At 36.8% G+C, this 13,487-nt stretch overlaps 1 protein-coding gene across 7 annotated transcripts in view; it reads left to right on the plus strand.

Annotated features, from left to right (window-relative positions):
- Positions 1 to 13,487, plus strand: part of MYPN (myopalladin) — a 128,419-nt gene that overhangs the window by 21,338 nt on the left and 93,594 nt on the right. Inside the window, exon 1 of one of the 7 annotated variants that reach the window (XM_065553445.1) lies at positions 9,793 to 10,382. The exons of 3 other annotated variants lie outside the window; for them this stretch is intronic. The gene's annotated coding sequence lies outside the window, so the exon portion shown is untranslated. Of the gene's footprint in view, positions 1 to 9,792; positions 10,383 to 13,487 lie in introns of those variants that run through there. 3 more of the 7 variants (XM_008163056.4, XM_005297291.4, XM_042856958.2) reach the window with 3 other exon arrangements.

Genomic DNA, 13,487 nt, shown 5'->3' on the forward strand with positions numbered 1-13,487 from the left:
TAAAAAGGCTTGAGTCTGAATTCTTTACTCTGGCAAAATGCCTTTTGCAGCAGAGACCACAGTACAACACCAAAGACTTTAATGTTTAACTGTTTGTCAGGAATTCCAGTTAAATACTTTCAGGTGCCTTGATATCAGACAGGGTCTCTTGCCCCTCCCCCCTCAGCAAGTGGATGTTTGAGCCTCTTAATTTTCTTTTTGTATTTTCTATGCTTATTTTACTGTTTGGAAGCACAAGTAGTTTTCTTTGATTCCTACAATATTTGTCAATCAGAGATTCTATCTTAGTTCCAAATTCTGCCAGAAGCTCTATAAGCAGACCTCTTCAGCCATATGGAGGTTCTGCGCAGGCACAGGAATCCATTGTCTGGGTACACCACAAGAAGGACAGGAGACACTTGTTATGGATTTTAATCAGGCCACAACTTTATTATATAGATGTCTGGGACTACCTGGCAGATAAGGTGTACAGTGCAGGCAAATCCATGTTTATTCAAATCAATTCTCTGGGGCTTCCACCAGCCCCGCCCTTTGTTTCCATCCAGGTCCCCCAGCCGACCCATGGCTTGGACCTTTCCATCCACCGCCCTCGTAAGAGGGTTAAGGTAGGCTATGAGAAACGGGTGTGGGGGGGGTCTCCCTGCCGTACCAATCAGAGGAATCCACAATCCTCTCCCCCATTCTGTTCCTCAATCCAGTACCTCCTTTTAAGTCCTTTACCAGGCCATTTTTCTGGTCACTGGCTGCCTTCCCTATGAAGTACCTGCACTGGACATCCACCCCACCTTACAAAATAAGTTGCGACATATGGCCTACCACCTTTTCTTCTCACCAGAAAAGGTCCTCCCTCACACCTGTTGTGAGGAAGGCAAAAAAACCTCACTCCACCAAAGCCAATTCAGGTGGTGCGGGAAAAATTCTTTCCCAGCCCCCCTTTAAAAGGAGCGACTAGCGTAATGCCCACAGCAGGTCCTAACCCAGCCTGCCATTCACCTCCACTAAGGGGAGGGAGGGTAGGTGCTGGCTTCCTTGCTGCGTGGAACAAAGAGACTTGCCCCACCCAGGTTTCGTACCTTTATACCCTTCGGACCTCACATTCCTGGGGGGCGGGGGGGGGAGAGGGGTGAGTCATTGCTCCAAAGCTGACCACCGAGCACCTTTTTTACAGCAGTTTCTGACCTCCTTCCTCCTCCCCCGCCCATAAAGCAGAGCTGTCCTTCCTGGGTAAGCCCCAGACAAACTCTGCCCCATCTTAGTTGTGGTCAGTCATTCACATGGACCTACTTGCAGGACTGGGGCCTTAGATAGCATTGTGTGTTAAAATGTTAAAGAGAAACTATCCGCTTGAATTTTTGGATATTAATTAGTTTAAGAATCCAGTTTTCTTTATATGTCTATATTTTTTTAAAAGATTCATTAAAAAAATGCATAAGGAAGAACTTGAGTAAATACTGACTATACAGAGGAAACGGTGAAATATATAAAAATTGCTGTGATGCACAAAGTAAACAAACAAAAATAGAGGAAAAATAATTTTTGCTATCTTTTTTTCAGTCAGTCATCTTTTCAAGCTGACCAATCCCTCTAAATGGACCCAATAATCCTATAAAAGAAAACATCCTAATTTAAAATAAAACTCAATGTTCTTTGGCTCTTAACCAGAGGACCCACCTTAAAAAATCTGAAACAAAAAAATTACACAGAAACTGATGCTGCTCATGCAATATTTTTTAAAACCGACACCGGGAATTAAAAATAGGTAACTACTGAATCTTTTTTAACAAACTGTCAAGATCTGTTCAATTTCTCATTTAAGTGGTAATAAGGATATATAGTTAAAATTCAAAGTTGAGGAATTATAATTATACACCATAGTTTCAATATATACATTTTTATATGAACCAACAAAAGATTACCTGTTCTTTATAAAATTGCCATCTACCAAAAAAAACTGCCCCCCTCCCTCCCCCCCACATTTTATGGGTATTTTCTCTATGTTTGGAGAGAGGGGGGATTGAACAAGATTTTCTCTTTGGACTCTCTCAGATACAAGCAAGCAAAATATTGATACATTTTTAGTTTGCTATTTCACATTGAAAAGCACATCGAATATAGGATTAAACCATGAACGCATTGGATGAAGAGGAGAATAGAAGAACTGATTACAGCTCAATTAATCACTCAGTCAAGTACTACCTTTACGACTTTAGTCATGGCTCCTTAGAAAGGGTCTGATCCTGCTCTCGTTGAAATGAGTAATAGAGCTCTTATTGATTTAAATGGAAATAGGATCAGACCCTGTCAATTAACACTATCTCTGACCTGCCTAACTCCTGTTTCACATACCTAATGATGGTGGGCAAATTCTGCAATCCTTACTCAGGCAATACTTGTATTGAAATACAAAAATAGCCTTGTCAGGTTAAATGGTAACATTATTGGGAGCTTTATCTGAGTGAGAAAACAGTAAGGACTAAAAGATTGTTCCAGTGTGATTATTTGTGTTATTATTAAAAAAAAAAGTAAGCTGTTTTTTTCAATCCTTCTGATATGTCTACACTTTCTAATAATAGTATCTGAGTGCAGTCACCCAATGCCTTGCATGCTAGTGTTAAGAACTGCACTGCGTAATGTTATGAAAAGAAAATATCCAAACCTATATTATCTCACATGTTGTTTGAAAGTTACTATGGACCCATCGTTAGTGGCAATATCCAAGAAATTAATATTAACATTTTTATTTACAAAAGAACAAAGGCTTTGAGCTAAATAATTACATATCCAGGATTAAAAAGAGACATAGGACTTGCCAAAGCAGTTCAGAATACTAAACCATGAAATCGAGTATCCTACCTCGAATAACAGGTAATAACTGACTAGTCAGGGAAAGATGACCCAAACAACTCAGCTAGGGTGAAATTCACAGCTCCTGTACCAAGTCTGTGTAACTAACTTGGCTTTGTACAAGGCACTAAATTGAGATTTATGGGGATGGAATTCACATCCAACCTGCAAGCCGGTTATAGAACTGCTATACTTTTTTATTTGAAGCTGGTTCGCCAGCCCATAACAGCAAACGTTACTAATTCACTGTCTGCTTTCTTCTCCAAATCATAAATAAATATATTCATCAGGAGAATGAACTAGATCAGCAGATGGTGGGGCACAACCAAAAGTGGGTATGTGACGGTGTTCCTAGATGGTTACACCAGAGAGCTAAAAAAATCCCTGAATCATTAGGCCTCAATAGGATATATAATAAGGCTGTGAAGGATTTAACAAGGGACTCAAAGCCTTGACAAAAAAAAAACCTGAATCATTGTTTCCAGCACTACTGGATGTGGATGTTAAAAACTAACACATTAAAATTGAATGGGTAATCAGAACTCTGGTACCAACTATGATGGTAGTTCTGGTGATTCTGAAGTCTTTTTATTTGGAACTGAATTGAAACCACAGACAAAAGTCTGTTCTTACATAAAATGACATCAGAAACATGGTCATCTTTTAAAAATTGGACTTTTTAGACTTACTGAGATCTTCATCACAGCTTCCTCCCTTCTTTCCCCAGGTGAAAGGAATGAAAGGGTATAAAGAGGCCCTACAAGTTCTATAAATGGCCAGTGAAGAATTTCTTCAACATAGGCATAGAAGAAGACAGCCTTAAACTTAATGCAGTTTTCTCCCCATATCCCACAGGGTTTGAGTTCTGTGCTGCACTTCTTTATTCTTCCCAATAAAAAAGCAAATATTGCAAAAGAATGTATCAAAACACTGGAGGAGAGGAGGGTTTCTGTGTTACCTCTTTGTATCACTTTCTAGTCCCTTAAACTCGTTATATCTTGATATCATCTCTCAAGAGAATAAAATAATTTGTTGGTTGGCTTGTACATTTTAGAATGTATTCTTTTTTAGGGTTCAGTTCAAGAAGGCATCCTGCTGAGAACATGGGCTATATTTGGATTTAGGCCCAAATAAATTTGATTGGCCAAATGTTTAATGAATTAGCATTCTAAGGAGATGTATGAGGCAACTTTCTGGCTTGTGGGCAAAAGATTATCAGGGTAAGGTCATCCGTTTACCCTAGATTCTGTCCCCACCTCTTAGAGTTATTTTCAGTGTCATAATTAACTCACTGTCATGAGGAGGTGTGGGAATGGGTGAATGTGTAGCAATGCTGATGAATTGTTAATTATGTTTAAACAATTGAGACATATATGTCTGGGGCCTAAGTAGAAGTTTGCCTACCAGCTCCTTATCATGACACCTTCTTGTGTCCTGTTTTCAAGAAACGTCTGTTCATGGTTATTAACGGATTGTTGCAAGACATGTACACTCTATCCTGGAATCGTCTATGTGACTTCAAGACAAAGATGCCAGGTCATTGGTCCATGTCAAATTACAGGTATCAGGCCTTTGAAGATATTGGGGTGTCCCCTGATGCAGCGTAAGGGGACACTGACCCCTATAAAAGACTCTAACCATCCAGAAAGCAGGGGAAGGGCCTGTCTCACAACAGCATTATCACCCAATGTTGTACCTTGCTGTCTTCCCTGAACTGGCCATACAAAGAAGAAGAGGTGAAAGATACTGAACATTGACTACGCCAAGCCTGAAGCCTACAACTGAGAGAGAAGAAACCAAACTTTCCTCCTGCATGCAAAAAATCTTCAAGTTCCATCCTATTGTCAATAAAGCTACTGGTAAATATCAACTTAGTTCCAAAACTAAGATCAATCACATGAGTTGAGGAAGGCTTGAAAATCCTTCTGTAGAGCAAATTTGAGGATGTTCAAATCACTCCAATGCCCATTAACATGAGTGTCTGTGTATGTGTGTCTCTTTGTGCATCATTAACTGTTCCTTGGGGTGTAAACCATAGCCTTAAGTCTGTTATCTAAATAGTATCTCAGGGTTAAGCATGTGTCATCCTATATCTGCTAGGAGTGAGGATCGTAGAAATCATTTTGTAGCTGTGCAAGACTGCAAGAAAGATGCAGGCATTGTGTTAAAGTGGGGAGAAGAAATAGATTAAATAAACAAAAGTCTGATGTGGTTTGTGTGAACTGTGAAGCTTCATAGGAGAGAGAGCCAAAGTAGGAAGTTACTAGGAAAGCATTCTCAGAGCTGTACTTCTTTAAAACCAACCTAGGACTAGCCTCTGTTTTTAACAGACTCTTAAATTGCTTAAAGGGAACAGCTTCTCCCCATAATCTTCCTGTGAAATATTAAATGAATTGTTTTCCTTAGCTTGTAAATTATAATTGGATTTAATGACTTATTGTAATAATTGCTGAACCAGATAAATTGAACCATTGATTTACTGATTATAATTCAATTATAACCTTGATTTGACTATTGCATTGATTTAATGTAAATTAGGTTAGGAAGACTATAAGTTTAATTACCTAGGGATGTATTTCACTTAAGCTCATCTTTTTTTATAACTGCATGCTTAATATTTTAATTAATTTATAAATGATACACTGTACTGGTTCATCTCTCAACTTCAGTGCAGACAAAATAACCTACATAGAAGTAAAAGATGAAACCATTAAAATCATTCTTGAGCCCAACCTATATTTTAATTACTTAAATCTTATCACACAATTATCCCTACAATCCCTATTTAGAAAAGTACATGCACACATCTAGACAAGTAATGGAATTTATACCTTTGCAATGAAATACAGCTGTATTCAGTACATATGTGTAATTTTGTTGCTGGAGACTTGTTATAAAATAGAACATGAGAGATGCTGACAACAGCAGGTAGTTGTTAGTATACTGAAATTTGTAAGATTGCCTTTAAATAGTAAAAAAGGACAGGACAGTCCACTGATACGACAAACCTGGGATTACTATTCTAGTAAAATAGTGCATTTATCTCCACTGAGGAATTTTAGCATAATTGAGATAATATAATTATATTTAATTGCATATAAATGAGAAAACCTAGCAGCTAATGTTGTGTACTCAGATTACACTCTCAGCCTGGGACAGCATTGGTGCATGAATATTTGTTTTCCTCTTTTCTGTTGTCCATTTTTTCATGTCTCATTGTACATTAAGATTGAAGTTGGTGTCATGCACTTTAACAAATTAGGTTATTTTTGTACACTGTAATGAATATAAATTGCTTGAATATCCTATTTCTAGATTTCCTTTTACTTTCTTTAGTTGAGTAGTCCTTATTTGGACTATGCATTCTGGTTAGTTTTGTATGCTGTGGTGAATAACATAACTCTTGGAATATGTTATGACATACTCATGTGAGTTAAACACCTGGAATATGTTATGATGTACTCAAATGTGTTAAGCAGCTGGGAATTCCGTACTGTGTCTTAGTTATATTAATTAGATGGGTTCAAAAGGAACAGTATGTCTTCTGCTGAATGGATATTCTTTCTTGTTTTGCAATTTCATTACAAATATTAAGGTCTTGTTTGGAGTGTAGGGGCCTACAAACTCCAATATAAAGGCGAAATATCAGTGATCGAAGTTAAGGATTTGGGGTGCTGAGATAATATTCCTCCATGAAATTCATCTATGCCCATAAGCACTTAAGCACATACTTAACTTCAAACATGTCACTAGTGCCATTGAAATCAATGGAATGACTGATGTGCTTGAAGATAAGTACATGTTTAAGAGCTTTGCTGAGTCAAGATCTTAATCAATAGAAAACAAACTGTACGAAACCTAAGGAAAAGTAAGTAGATCAAGTTTTGTTTTCTTCCTTTAATTCTCACAGTTATGATGTGACAATACATAAATTGTTTAAACTTCTAGTTATGGATATTGGATGTGAAATCCTGGCCTCACTGAAGTCAATGGTTTCAATACAGGCAGGATTTCACCTATAATGTCATACTGAAATTGTTTCTGTTTCATAATGATGAGGATGCCCTGTGTTAGAAACTACATATTTTGTAGTACATTTGTATCCAATAATTCTGACTTGAATTTCTTTAAAAACATCTTGGCATTAGTCACAACGAATTTTGCGTACCCACTTGATAGCTCTGGGTGATTATTTTATGTATCTATTTAATATCGGACGCTTTGCTCATTGGTTTCTCTCTCTTTCTCACACACAAAACTGTTTTTGCTCATTCTGTACCAAGGAAATAGTGCTTTAACAACTTTTGTTGGATGGAGGATTTGTAACATTAATTTGAAATGGTAATCTTATTTATAAATGACTAATTATGAAAAATAGTCAGATAAATAGTATGCAGTACTTTCACATGGACAAAATAGATTACTGGATCCATTTAGATTGCTTTTGTGTGGTTGCATTAAGTTCATGAAGGATAGATCCAACAATGGCTATTTGCCTAGGGTGACCAGACGTCCCGATATTTCGCTCCGCCGGCAGCGCTGGGGTTTTTTTGTTTTTTTGTTTTGCTCCGCCGGCAGCACTTGGCTTTTTTTTTCCCCTTCACCGGCGGACCCCCTGCCCCCCATGTGTCCTGATATTTTCTTCCTCTCATCTGGTCACCCTATATTTGCCAGTATGGTCAGGGATGCCAAACCATGCTCTGAAATGTCCCTAACCTCTGTTTGCCAGAAGCTAGGAATAGGCGACGGGGGATGAATCACTTGCTGATTACCTGTTCTGTTCATTCCCTCTGAAGTACCTGGCATTGGCCACTGTTGGAAGACAGGATACTAGGCTAGATGGACCATTGTTCTGACCCAGTATGGCCGTTCTTATGTTCTTATTGTAACAGCATTTGGCTCCATCATCAGTAATGCCCCGGACAGGAGTTTCAGGACTGACAAGAAAGTACCTGAAAGAAGAGTATATTAATTTTCAAGATTACATTTTTAAAATGTAATCCATTTTTATAATCACTTACTTAAAATTTGATTATATATGGTTCCTGTAAACAATTCCATAAACATCCCTTATCACAGGGTGAGCATTTTAAACACTATCTGTTTTCTGGATTCTTTCATAACAGATATTATTATTTCATATGAAACTGCTAAACAAAAAAGTCTAAGCAAATTTATATTAGAGAATTCCAAAAGCCATTGGTGATTATTGGAGAATTTACCAAAAAAGTATTTCAGTACAAAATATCTTAGAATTGAAAGCCAGAAATATAGCTTTGAGTAATTATATTGACTAAAATAATATATCCAAATTATGGTTCACATATGGAAGTAAATCCATTAGATTACTTTTATAGCCTGTCAATATTATGGGGTCTGCTATCATGATATCAGCTGTGAGGACTGAGAAGGGGAAGAATAATTTGTATTTGGGTTATCAAAATGGCATTAGAAAGGAGGAGTGTCTTGTAAGGCAAAAGACTGGCTTTCTAACTATAGTATTCTTTAAAGGTTTTAATCTTGCATTGTTGATATATATTAACAACTGTAATTCCAGCTTAATTTTTGTCTTGGAAGTTTTTTAACTGTATTGATGAGTAACTCTGTAACACTTTGATGTCCATTATTGTTTAAAAAATTGGACTGTATTTTTATCTATATTGATTTGAGACAGGTATCACTTGCTTAAATTCTATGCCTTGTGTTCTGGAGGTCAGACTAAATCATAATGGGCCTTTCTACAGTAGTCCAGCCAGAAGTTCAAAGTTCTGCAAGAGCCCATGCAAATTTTATAATAATTATAATCTCAGCCAAACTCTATATAGGTTTTATGGGCATATTAAGAGGCACAACAGACCACACAGAGCTTGCAGTATTTGTAGGCTGTACCTGTAGGTATTGTAATGCTCATGCCAGCTCTTAGAAGTATTACATTATCAGTAGGCAGCTCTTGCCAGCACTGTAAGGTTCACATCAGATATCACAGATAATAAAGTGTACATCTGACCTCCATCTCTCAAAATTCTCTGCAAATGGACTGAATTCACTACTCAACTTTTCAGTATCAGTGAAGGCAGCAAAATAAACTGAAATTGGAGTTTATAGCCCAAGCTGTTCTTGCCACAATGTTCCCAAAAAACACCCCAAAAGTTTAGGAGACTTTTCAAAAGTGAAATACTCCTGACTTTTCACATTATCATGCTTAACATGCCTTGTCTCATAACTCCACCTCAAAACTACATTTCCTAAAAATTCTCCTCTGCCAGTGGAGCACACTTGATAAGTTTCAGACAGATTATTACTGTTTTGGTGAAGCTGGAGGGAGGTTGAAATCTAGTTTATAACAGAAAGCTAAACCAGCTGCTATGGAGATATTACCTATCTACTGTCCAGAATATATAAAGATGGAGTTATGGTTTAGTACTTTTTGTATATGCTATAAATCCAATAGCACTTTGATGAGATGGATATTTTAACAGATGATGGAACCAAAGAGCTCTTTCCTGCCAGTATCTGGAATCTATCCTTTGCATTTTCAAAGTGATGTGATGAATTTGATCAGTAATTACTTCTTATATGTTACACTGTATATAATAATGTTAATACAGAGTTGCATGGCTGCTAAATCTCTGTCATTTGCTTTGAATATTTTGAAGTTTTTCTACATGTATTTTGACATTTCAGTTTTATTTGCAGCTGAAGCTGGTTTGCCCCATTAGGCTTTTTGTTTGTTTGTTTGTTTGTTTCCCAAAGATTATTTTCAATATAACATTTCAGAAGTTCTAAAATTAGCAGGGTGTTGTTTTTTTCTTATGGAGGATTTATAACTACTGTTAGGGGTTTTTGCAAGATTGTGCCACATGTGAGCATTCAGAAAAATTCAGGAGCACCTTATTTTTAATAATGTCTATATCACCAGTTGTTATTGAAGTTGTAGAATTATGTCTATATAGTTGCATAACATTTAAATTGTTACATGTTGATGGATTTCCCTGTGAGTGTAATCTTATACTTCTAATAAATTCTGACCGTAACAAATACAGTAAATGAAAAGGCTAAATTATGACATTCCTATTATCAAATATAAACTTCTCTGTCAAGAGGAAATTAATATAATGCAAATATATTTCCATGGTTGAATCAGCAAAAGACTGCATAAGCATCTGCAGGAGCAGTTTTGTGGGTGGAAAGATTGAATAGCTGTCCATAGGTGCTGTTATAGCAGTGGAATCCCTTTGCTCAATATTCTCCTGTCCAATGAGGTGGAATGTTTCAAAGGCACATGGTTTATGCTGCTCAAAATAACTTGGGACCTGCAAACTGACAAATGCTATTGCTCCGGTGGTGACAGGTTATCCGGCTTCTTACAGCCATCCTCACTATAACTAAGGTTCACTCCTTTCATCTATGGACTCCTAGTTGTTTCTGTTCCTAAGGACCTGAAGAATTCCTGTGCTTCTTTAATTTAATACTTCTGGATAATTGCATCGCTGCTGAGTGCCAGAGTTGGACATCAACATCTGGAGGAATTGAAAAAGGTAATGTCTTTACTTTAGATCGTTACTGTGTTTTGATAACACTGTACAGGTGTACAGAGGGTCGATGAAAATATATACCTGAGTGCTACTTATTGCAGATCAGAAATATGCAGGGAGCAGATCACTTTTAAACTATCTGATTTAAATTACACTGAAGCATGTGAGTTAGAGTGAAAGAGAAACAATGTCCTGTAGGATCATAAAGAGCTTGAATAGGATTGGTGGGGTTCCTAAATTCCCTCAGCCTGTTCATCTCTGATGGAAGAATAAACAGAAGGCAGCAATGACATGAAAATTGCTTTGCAGGAATTTTACTTTTGTTTTTCCCCATTTTACCATATAGTGAAATGATTACTTTATAATTGCTAGGATTACACCAATATACAGTAATTTGCATTTCCTTCTTAAAGAAAATCGGGCCTAATTTAATATGACTCCTTGGTTAAATACTTTCTTTTTTTTTTTTTCAAGTAAAATGACACTGCTGGCTATATTTAGTGTTGGGAGATCTGCTCTCTGGATTAATGTACACAACAGCTGCAGAAACACTCCAGATAGAAGGGCATTGCTCTCTCCCCCGCCCCACCTCACTCAGAAAGACATTTGACTGTCAGTGGCAAGTGTTTGGCCCAATATATTGCAACATTAAGCAGTAATCAGTAGTACATCTTGAATTATATTAAATAATACATAATTTAAAAGAGAATAGAGTCGCTCTTGAGCTCATCTGCTTAGTGAGGATAGTATTATGCAGATCATGTTAAGGGAATTGATCATTTTATCAGCAGATTTTTGTTCACGTCATTAGGTTTAAATTTACTTAGAAGCTCTTAGGTTTGTAAACTAAAAAAAAAAAAATCAGCAAATGTTAAAGGATCCAATTTCATAAACTTCAACTCTACTCTTTCCCCTGGCCTTCCTAAAGGTTCATGAGTACAGGATATATTTTCTTTCCTCTTTTTTCCTCAGAGAGTACTATCAAAATTAAATAAAATTAAATGTATTTATACTGATAACCAAAAGTGATTACTTATTTAAGCTGTTAAAAACTCCTTCTACAATAAGTTCAGGAGCAAGCTTTTATAGACAATAGTCTATCATAGATAAAGACCATGACACAACATAGTTCAGACTTTTTAGGTACTATTCCTGTACATTCTTTTAAAATTTTACAACAGTTTTGTTATGGGACTAAAGGAATTATACAGACCTTCAGTGTTTCCTGCCAACAGCTAGCATTAGCAGGGTACGTACATTTTTATAAGTAATACTATAGTAAGATTTTGGGATTTAAAAATTACATAGAACAATAAAGAACAATTCTATAATGCAGTCAAAGATCACAAACCATTGTCTGAATCAGTAAATCAGTACCACACAGTACAAATCAGGCCATTATACTAATTAATATTTCACTTGTTTTAATAAGCAATGTACTGCAGGGATGGGCAAACTCATTTGCTTAATTTCAAACCCACTCAAATCTTGTAGTTTGAAAGTCTGACAACTTCAATGTTAATTGATTTCACATTTTGCTTAGGAGAGACTGCAAAAAAAAAAAGGAAGAAAAATTTAGTGAAAAAATTGTGGTGAAAATGGAGCATACAACAGGCAGAGAGAAAAACAAATATAGCAGGACTGTGGGGGAAAAGAATGAAGAAAAGTAGTCAGAAAAAAAATCTAATGAGGAAAAATACAGGTTATTTATTGCAAATAAGGCATCCACCTGTGACAGACCAGTACTGGGCAGGAGGAAAGACTTCCTTTTCACTAGAAAATGTTTTATTTAAACTGGTTTCAGAGTAGCAGCTGTGTTAGTCTGTATCCGCAAAAAGAACAGGAGTACTTGTGGCACTTTAGAGACTAACAAATTTATTAGAGCATAAGCTTTCATGGGCTACAGCCCACTTCTTCGGATGCATAGAATGGAACTTATATTGAGGAGATATATATACACATACAGAGAGCATGAAAAGGTGGGAGTTGTCTTACCAACTCTGAGGGGCCAATTAAGTAAGAGAAAAAACTTTTGAAGTGATAATCAAGCTAGCCCAGTACAGACAGTTAGATAACAAGTGTGAGAATACTTACATGGAGAGATAGATTCAATGTTTGTAATGGCTCAGCCATTCCCAGTCTCTATTCAAGCCTAAGTTGATTGTATCTAGTTTGCATATCAATTCAAGTTCAGCAGTTTCTCATTGGAGTCTGTTTTTGAAGCTTTTCTGTTGCAAAATTGCCACCCTCAGGTCTGTTATTGAGTGATCAGACAGGTTAAAGTGTTCTCCTACTGGTTTTTGAATGTTATGATTCCTGATGTCAGATTTGTGTCCATTTATTCTTTTGCATAGAGACTGTCCGGTTTGGCCAATGTACATGGCAGAGGGGCATTGCTGGCACATGGATCAAATACATTTGTTAGTCTCTAAGGTGCCACAAGTACTCCTGTTCTTTTATTTAAACTGAATCTCACTTAAGAAATCAGAGGTTTAAATTACAAGAGGAAAAGGTTTGTGATCTCAAGCAAGTTTGCACACCCAAAAAACAGGACAACCAACTTTAAAAATCTCAAACTCCACTGAGTTTGTCCATCTCTATCATACAGACTGTGAGCCGAATTCTGCCTCCAGGTATACCAATACAACCCCATTGAATAATGCCCTCATGTGTGCATGGTATAACACAGCAGAACATGGCTCATTGTTCAAATAATGTAAAATACCACACAGTACCTTGTTGGGTATCTTAATGTGTCACCTAACACTGAACACATGAAATATATTAAAATTATATCTGAGCACTAACATTTAAGTTTTGGCTTCAGACATGAACTAAGGTTGTATTCAGGCTGTCCTCAGTCCTATGCATAGTGCTCCCATTCATTGATCAGTCCTAATACTAGCACGAATAATACAGAGAATTGGGGTGGATAAGACTGAGGCTAAATCAGGCTACATATTCAATAAAACATTTGGCCCACAATCTCTGATCTTTTAACTTCTGCCTGGAATGCTTATCTATAGTTCTGGGTATGGAGGGCCCACCAAATCAAGTCTCCTTATGTTTGGAAGGGAGCCAGAATAGGAGCACAAAGGTTTGTCACTC

This window comes from Chrysemys picta, chromosome 7 (genome assembly GCF_011386835.1).
Source record: "Chrysemys picta bellii isolate R12L10 chromosome 7, ASM1138683v2, whole genome shotgun sequence".
NCBI lineage: Eukaryota > Metazoa > Chordata > Testudines > Emydidae > Chrysemys > Chrysemys picta.